The following is a 9,045-nucleotide window of genomic DNA, read 5'->3' as shown; positions in this document are numbered from 1 at the left end:
TGTTTTCCAAGTTAGAATTCATTTTCAGGTTTACCAGGAGCTAAAATACCCAGACTGGTACTCAAGCTTCATCATGATTGAAAAACATTTAATTCAATCCAGTAAGACTTTACAAATGGAAGCAGAACAAATTATACACACAGCAGTATTTTATAAATAAAACTGATTAAACTAAAATACTAGTAAACCCGTTTCCGGAGACACTTCTGGAAGACCCGTGGAACTACGGTCAGTCTCACCTCTGTGCCCAGCAAGATTGTGGAGCAGATCCTCCTGAAAACTATACTAAGGCACACTGAAAATAAGGAGGTGACTGGTGACAGCCAACATGGCTTCACTAAGGGCAAATCATGCCTGACAGATTAGGTGGCCTTCTGTGATGGGGTTACAGCATTGGTGGATAAGGGAAGTGCAACTGACGTCATCTACCTGGACTTGTTCAAATCATTGGACACTGTCCCACATGACATCCTTTGTCTCTAAATTGGAGAGACATGGATTTGACAGATGGACCACTCAGTAGATAAGGAACTGGCTGGATGGTCGCACTCAAAGAGTTGTGGTCAAGAGCTCGATGTCCAAGTGGACACCAGTGATGAATGGTGTTCCTCAGGGGTTGGTTTTGGGACCAGCGCTGTTTAGCATCTTTGTGGGTGACATGGACAGTGGTATTAAGTGCACCCTCAGCAAGTTTGCTGATGACATCATGTGGTGTGGTTGACATGCTGGAGGAATGGGGTGCCATCCAGAGGGACCTGGACAGGCTTGAGAGATGGGCCCATGTGAACCTCATGAAGTTCAATAAGGCAAAGTGCAGCGTCCTGCACCTGGGTCGGGGCAACCCCGGTATCAATACAGGCTGGGGGATGAAGGGATTGAGAGCAGCCCTGCTGAGAAGGACTTGGGGGTGTTGGTTGATGAGAAGCTCAACGTGACCCAGCAATGTGTGCTTGCAGCCCAGAAGGCCAACCCAATCTCCTGGGCTGCATCCAAAGCAGCGTGGCTAGCAGGTCGAGGGAGGTGATTCTCCCCTCTGCTGAGACCCCACCTGGAGTCCTGCATCCAACTGTGGAGCTCTCAACACAGGAAAGACATGGACCTCTTGGAGTGGGTCCAGAGGAGGGTCACAAAGATGATCAGAGGGCTGGAACACCTCTCCTCTGGGGACAGGCTGAGAGAGTTGGGGTTGTTCACCCTGGAGAAGAGAAGGCTCCGGGGAGACCTTATAGCAGCCTTTCAGTACTTGAAGAGGCCTACAAAAAAGCTGGAGGGGGACTTTTTACAAGCACATGCAGTGATAGGACAAGGGGTAATGGCTTTAAATTGAAAAAGAGTAAATTTACATTAGCTATAAGGAAGAAATTCTTCACTATGTGGGTGGTGAGGCACTGGCACAGGTCACCCAGAGCAGTTGTGGATGTGTTGAAGTGTAGAAGTGTTGAAGGCCAGGTTGGATGGGGCTTTGAGCAACCTGATCTAGTGGAAGGTGTCCATGCCTATGGCAAGGGGGATTGGAAATAGATCATCTTTAAGGTCCCTTCCAACGCAAACCATTCTATGATTCTATGATTCTATTCCATAAAGCACAGAGTGGCACCAGTGATGGACCTTTTATGAGATCACCGTTACTTATGGAGTGCTTAAAGTAGTAAAGTCTCCATTGGGGGATGTCTGCCTTACAACATCTTCCGAAGATATGTAGATAAAGTACATATCTGCTTTGTCCATTACTTGTCTTTTTTACAGAAGCAACAGTAGGAACAAAAGGAAATTATTACTAAAAACAGGACAGCAATGCCTGAAAAGTTGTGCAAGTGAAGCGTTATCATCCTTCAGCCCACAAATTTGTTATGTTTCATGTTCACTCGATGTTGAACAGAGAAAAACACTTGGAACATATGGAAAAATTGAAGGTGATTAAGGTAAAGCTATTCTGAAGCCTGATTTTGCCATTCAATAGAGTTGTTTCCATGGTAACTCCTGCATCACATGGCACCTGTGTACATGATGCAAAGACATTTCTTAAAGTTACACAAATACTAACAGGACAGGCAAACTTCTGTGATTATCAGTGTGAAGTGAGTATTTTATTTCCATTACAAACACAGAATTTTCCATAATTCACTGGGTACTTAAGATGTGATATTATAAACAAAGTATTACTCATATGTGAAAAACATGTAATATTTAAAGATGAAAAAAAAAAAAAGGTTTTATGAGGAAGGAGGAGAGCAGTGGGTTAAAGGGACAGCTGGCGTGTGTGTTACCCGATACGGGAGTTCTGCTCTCCCTTACTATTTCGTTACTGCTGTGGCAAGGCAGCAAATGATAGCTACTAGTAATTCACTGAGTAAGGCACCTGTATCGTCCAGCTGCATCCATGCCTTCAGCCTTCCTGCGAACGGACTGAAGAATAGAGTCTCTACAGAAAATCCTTTAGAACTCACCAGAGGTGAGGAGGCTGGCAGGATTCAACAGAAATTACTGCAAAACTTACAGAATTTATCCGAGTATGTGTCCTTTTTATTTTTGACATTATCTTGCAAGATTCTATAATTAAACTTTTACTTCCTAGTGAAATCTGTAAGATAAATAAAACAAAGCTATAACATTCCATGAAAGGTTTACCTTTATGATGTTCCCTTTGCTCGCTTACAATTCGGTCTTATAAAAATCTCACATAAAACCACATAGACACCTTCACTGGAAATATGCATTATTTTCTTTTCCTATTCCTTTTATTCTGAATCTGTAAGTATATATTGTGCCAACTGAAATGAGATGTACAAGGACAGATAACGGAAAATAGTATTACTAACAAGATCTGAGCACCCTTCCCAAAATAACACGTGTATAAATACATACACATTCACACACATACACATGTAGATACATAGTGTGGAAAGGGGTGATTAAAATTCAAATCTGAGTGGGTGATTAAAGCTGAAATCTTCACCAGATGACAATATTTTTCCTTGATTCAAATATGGTGATTCTGAACTAAAAATCTATGTAATATATTGATTCTTAATAGTGAATAAATTCTTACTTCTCAGAGACAGACATCAGACATGAAGCACCTGCAGACTATACTTTAATTGTATATGATCCTAAATACAAAGGCATTTAGCTCTGGCTACTACTAATTTTGCAGGACCCTATAAAGTCTCTGAAGACTTATCTGACCTGCACTTGTCTTCTTTTTAACAGCTTGATGTGACTGTATCACTTGCTGCCTGTGCTATATTTTTAACAAACTGTGCCTATATTTTTGAAAGCAAGCACCAAGGAATGATTACATGTTAGATTTATGCAGTTAACACTGGCTGAAAATAGAAAAGGAAGAACATTCACAGTAGGCAGACACCTGCATAGGTGTATTATGTTTTTACTTATCTATGTAATAACTTTCAGTCCTAGCGTGATAATTTAATCTTCTCTCCGTCCTGTTCTAGCTTGTTCCAAACACTGTCCCATTTGGCACAGAAACTTCCAGCTCTCTGTTGGAAACCAAATATTTTTCTTTCCAGGGGCAGACATTCTTCAGTCAAGTTCAACTAAGTGGCCCACAAGGGAGCTCTCTCTGTTGTCCAAGCTAGCAAGACGCATTTATGAGCCAGCACCAGTAAATAAAGAAGGCAAGCTACATCTGTCCTCCAGCACTTGAGGTCACTGAGCAATTCCAGAACCATAAGTCACCGATTTAATGGAATTTTCCATTCAAGTGATTAGGGCACATTAGACCATATCACAAGCCAAAACATTGGATTCTTATTGCATTCCCATAAAAAATGCCATGAATCAGGTTTTTCTGTCTGGCATTTCCTACATAAATTTTCTGTAATTCTGTGAAAGGGTACAGAGAGTTTCAGAGAGAGAAATTCTTTGAATGTGAAATATCGTGTGCCTTTTAATGCAGCTTTCTATGAGCCATATCCCTGATACGAGCCAAGGCCAGTCAGAGAATTCATTCATTGACTAAAATAAGGGGATGCAGCAGGAGAGGTGCCAGGGAGGGCCCGTGAGAAAGCAGCCCCCCGAAAGGCCATGCTGACAAGGGACCAGAAGGTAGTTCCCATGAACAGGCAGAATGTGATCCAACCCCAAGGGTTAGCTGCGAACCCCACCAGTCACAGGGCTGAGGCGGGATGAGGAAATAAAAGGAGAAAACGAGTGCTTCTTGGTGGGAAGAGTGTGATTTTATTCTGTGGTGCAACTTACATGGCACCATACTGTATGAGAAATATGGTAGAGGTCACTTTAGCTAAACAAACGTGTCACTGATTATCCAGCCATTGCACGTCACTACTCGGAAAATTGATGCACTGCTCTGAGATCTAACATTTATTCAAATACAAGACCATATGAATTTAAAAATGCAATTATAAAACACTACTATCTATTCTTGTAAATTACCTGTTGTAATTTTAACTCTAGGCAACAATGACAAATTACAGTCCTCATTTCAAGGATACGAGATGTATTACAGAATGCAGATCTATAGTGTTTAGAACCTTTAATCATCATCTTCTGGCAGCACCGTTTGTGTTAATCCTGTATATAAAAGAAGCGGCTTGCTAAGACATACTATTTTAGGCTTTTCTTCTTCCAGTAACTATTCTTTAGAAACAAACATTTGTAATCTGAATTTATGTTTAGCCTCAAAGTGGAAAAATAGCCCAGCTGTAATCACAGCAAAGAAATTTTGACATCCATGATAAAAAAGAATTGAGACCTGTTTCTGTTTTTACAAAATACTTATCTGTTGCTATGTTAATTAGCAACTAATTGTTGTTATAAGATTACAACATTGTGTTACCTGACAGTTTTACAATTATACCTTATGCAAAAAGTTTAGGGGCTGTTGGATTTTTCTCAAAAATTTATAAAACGCTGTCTTGGAAGGTACATAAAGTTTTTCAAGTCTTCTGTCAAATTTTTCAATTGAGACTCTCCCTTTCTATATACAGAACATTGTCAATCACAGAGTACCAGATTTCACTGCTAAAAAATGTCATTCTTAATGAGTGCTGGTTTTAGCTGGGATAGAGTTAATTTTCTTCATAGTAGCTCATATGGGGCTGTGTTTTGGATTTGTGCTGAAAAGAGTGTTGATAATATAAAGATGTTTTCATTATTGCTGAGCAGTGCTTACACAGAGTCAAGGCCGTTTCTGCTTCTCACAGCACCCCACCAGCGAGGAGGCTGGGGGTGCACAAGAAGTTGGGAGGGGACACAGCCGGGACAGCTGACCCCAAGTGACCAAAGGGATGTTTCATACCATATGATGTCATGCTCAGCATATGAAGCTGGGGGAAGAAGGAAAGTGGGGACGTTCGGAGTGATGGCATTTGCCTTCCCAAGTCACCGTTATGCGTGATGCAGCCCTGCTTCCCTGGAGATGGCTGAACACCCGCCTGCCCATGGGGAGTGGTGAATGGATTCCTTGTTTTTCTTCGCTTGTGTGCGCAGCTTTTGCTTTACCTGTTAAACTGTCTTTATGTCAATCCACGAGTTTTCTCACATTTACTCTTCTGATTCTGTCTCCCATCCCACTGTGGGGGAGTGAGTGAGCGGCTGCGTGGGGCTTAGTTGCCGGCTGGGGTTAAACCACGACGTAATGATACCAGGATATAAATACAATCACAGTCAAACTGAAATAATATGAGTTTATAATCATAAGTATTTTTTATTATATCTGTCCCCTGTTGATGAAAGATGCTTAATATCAGGCCAGACCAGGAAATGTTTTTTTGATCCTGTAAAACTTTTTAAGTTTTCTTAAATGCCATTTTTCTTTATTAAATGACACTAACCCCTTTCAATTTTATGGATGCACAGATAATAGTCTGGCAGTGAGAGGAATTTCCCTAGGATGTGAAAGGTTCAGGTTCAGTCTGCAGGTCTGCCATTCCTCCCTATCCCAGAAATCTGCTCCAACCGCCAGGAAATGCACTCTGCAGTGGTTTGCCTAAGCTAGGGATGGATTATGACTTTTTGTATTTGTACATTTTGTTTAAATTCTCTGCCACAAAGCCATGAAGCTGCGTATCCAACATCCCACATAGACAGAATAATCGTTGGACCAGCTCTATAGCGGTTTCTCTCACACCTAGCAGTCAAGGGACTAATTTAAGATCAAGAAGAAAAAAATCTCAGGCACAACACCTAAATAAGTCAGGAGAGACTCCTGAATTTGCAGTTCATCTCCCAAAAGAGTTTCACGATCACAAGTTATTATCTATTATACCTCTCGCTCTCTTTGAGTTTTGCATTTCAGTAAAAGACCTGTTGAAGCACCTAGGTTCTTGCAAGTGCCTTAGTATATAGTGAATGGGTATTTTCCAGCTAAAAAAATGTTTCGTTCAAGAATTCCCAGTCAGCTGAATTCCCAAGTGTTTTCCATTAATCTTTAAGGGCAGAGACACAGAGAGGAACAGAGAATATCTGAGGTTGTAACTAAGTGGAATGCAGGTTTCCTAGTTAAAGGGAAAAAAATACTTTTTGTTTTCAAATTGAATTAGAGTAAAAAAATGCAGTAATTCTATTATTTTCCTTATAAAATATTCACAGTTAATTTACAATAAGGATTTTTTTTCTTAATAAAAATCTTCCCCTGCCACATTAGCTCATAGCTGCTGACATGCCGTAAATTCAACTTGTGGCCTCCCATGAAGTAGCTCTCTTTTCTCGTAAAGCCCTTAATTCTTATAACTTCTTTGATACCAACAAATTTAATGGGCAAAACATATGCAAATATAAAAGACCAGACAGCTCTGCAACCAACAGGTATGAAAACGAGACCTGGAAAATCTTCCAGTTAGAACATCTTCCCCAAAATTAACTCTTCTGTGAACAAGATCTCCTGCTCATGGTAGAAAAACTGGTTTTGAAGTGGCATTCCTACCACTTGCGGCATGGGAAATATGCTGTTAATTACAATGAATGCCAACTAATACTATGCCAGTTAAGTCTATGTAACTCTCTTCATATTTTGTCCAAGTACAATACTGAGGCAAGGCGGATGTCTGACAGACAAACTTCCCACGTGCATATGGAAATGGAAAAAGTGTGCAAAATGAAATATTATTGCACACTTAAGATTTAGATTTATTTTTTGGAAAGACTTGGCCCTGAAATACGTAAGAATTGTGGACATGTCTAAAAACTTGAAACAAGATCAATCCTTCTAAAATGGACTGCAGTGGGACCTACTGCCTGTTCTGTTTTAGCAATGCAATTTAAAATAACCTTGGTCATGCTTACATTAAGGAATTTTGCATTTATTCAAAGATTAGGTAATTTGTTACATCATTATGGTATGTACAGATTGCAAACCTTTAGAAGGGATCTAAAAATACAGTAAGGTTACTCCACCAATGCAGGAAATGAAAAACAAATTAGGCATTAACTTAGCCTGTGGCAATTTTTGATTCTTTACTTCTTTAGTAACTAACCTGACAGGGCTCACCACATGTGGGACCATCAATTTGCATTTCAGAACATAAGTGATAAACAATAATAGATTTAAAGTAACATGATGCAAGTCAGTAGGGAATAATATTAGTTCATTTGTAAGCTAAGCAGGTATATTTTTAATTGTGATGCAAATCTGACCAAGGATCTATAGAAGAGGTATGTTTAGATCATGTGAAATATTTGTAAAAGTTAAAAAAGTCACACAAAAAAATGTCAATAGAACAGCTGGAGAAGAGCTTATGTGCTCTCCAAATTGCCTGTATTTTCATCAATTGTATACATCTGGGTGGGAGTGTTGATCTGCTGGAGGGTAGGAGGGCTCTGCAGAGGGATCTGGACAGGCTGGATCAATGGGTGGAGGTCAACTGTATGAGGTTCAACAAGGCCAAGTGCCGGGTCCTGCACTTGGGTCACAACAACCCCATGCAACGCTACAGGCTTGGGGAGGAGTGGCTGGAGAGCTGCCCGGCGGAAAGGGACCTGGGGGTGCTGGTTGACAGCCGGCTGAACATGAGCCGGCAGTGTGCCCAGGTGGCCAAGAAAGCTAACAGCATCCTGGCCTGTATCAGGAATAGTGTGGCCAGCAGGAGTAGGGAAGTGATTGTGCCCCTGTACTCGGCACTGGTGAGGCCGCACCTTGAATCCTGTGTTCAGTTTTGGGCCCCTCACTACAAGAAGGACATGGAGGTGCTGGAGCGTGTCCAGAGAAGGGCAACGAAGCTGGTGAGGGGTCTGGAGCACAAATCTCATGAGGAGCGGCTGAGGGAACTGGGGTTGTTTAGTCCGGAGAAGAAGAGGCTGAGGGGAGACCTTATCGCTCTCTACAGCTACCTGAAAGGGGGTTGTGGCCACGAGGGTGCTGGTCTCTTCTCCCAAGTAACTAGTGATAGGACAAGAGGAAATGGCCTCAAGTTACACCAGGCGAGGTTTAGATTGGATATTAGGAAAAATTTCTTCACTGAGAGAGTGGTCAGGCATTGGAACAGGCTGCCCAGGGAGGTGGTGGAGTCGCCATCTCTGGAAGTGTTCAAAAAACGTGTGGATGTGGCACTTCAGGACATGGTTTAGGGGACATGGTGGCGCTGGATTAATGGTTGGACTTGATGATCTTGAAGGTCCTTTCCAACCTTAGTGATTCTGTGATTCTGTGATCTCTAATAAAACAATTATCATGTAAATTAGCTTCTCCAGGTAGATCACTTGATTATATTTTTAGAGCATCAGGGCTACAATGTTATTACCATCTTGAATACAGTAATAAAATTTCAAGAAATTCAGTTATTTTTCCTTTTTGTTCACCAAGTTTTGCCTAACATTATCATAGCAAAGAGCTAGACCTGTGTCTTATTCTAAATTCCTGCAGATCTTCTCTCCTTTGGTAAGAAGTTACGGTATTTGCATTCTGTCACAAGGATCTGTCCTCTCCTGCAAACTCCTCCGAGCCTGAACTCCAGTTTCTCAGGTGTCCTAATCTCTGCACAGCTCTTGCTCAATGATCATGAAGGAGAAGGTGATTTCTGGGTTATCCTCACGTATCTGAAAGTGTATGCCTAGGAACAGTGAAGA

This window comes from Phaethon aethereus (genome assembly GCF_964289735.1).
Source record: "Phaethon aethereus genome assembly, chromosome: 1".
In the NCBI taxonomy this organism is placed as follows: domain Eukaryota; kingdom Metazoa; phylum Chordata; class Aves; order Phaethontiformes; family Phaethontidae; genus Phaethon; species Phaethon aethereus.
The sequence above is the reverse complement of the archived record's forward strand: the minus strand, read 5'-3'. Positions refer to the sequence as shown.